This window comes from Athene cunicularia, assembly GCF_003259725.1.
Source record: "Athene cunicularia isolate RWA chromosome 11 unlocalized genomic scaffold, athCun1 chr11_part1, whole genome shotgun sequence".
NCBI lineage: Eukaryota > Metazoa > Chordata > Aves > Strigiformes > Strigidae > Athene > Athene cunicularia.
Genome location: NW_020799113.1, coordinates 8686059 through 8686265, shown reverse-complemented (window position 1 = coordinate 8686265; position 207 = coordinate 8686059).

Here is a 207-nt window from a genome sequence, read left to right as displayed (position 1 = left end):
AGACGCCAATCAGTACAGAAACCCAACACGATCTAATTTGTGCTCTTGGGGCACCGGCGAATTTCGTGCCAGCTACACCCAAGAAACCCCCCGGCCTGGCCCCGGCCGGCGGGAGGCGGCGGCCGCCTCGGGGGGACCGAGACTGTTCTGCCTCACGCGTGTCCCGGGGATGAGCTGCCGCGCTGCCTGTGCGGGGAAGTCATGGGG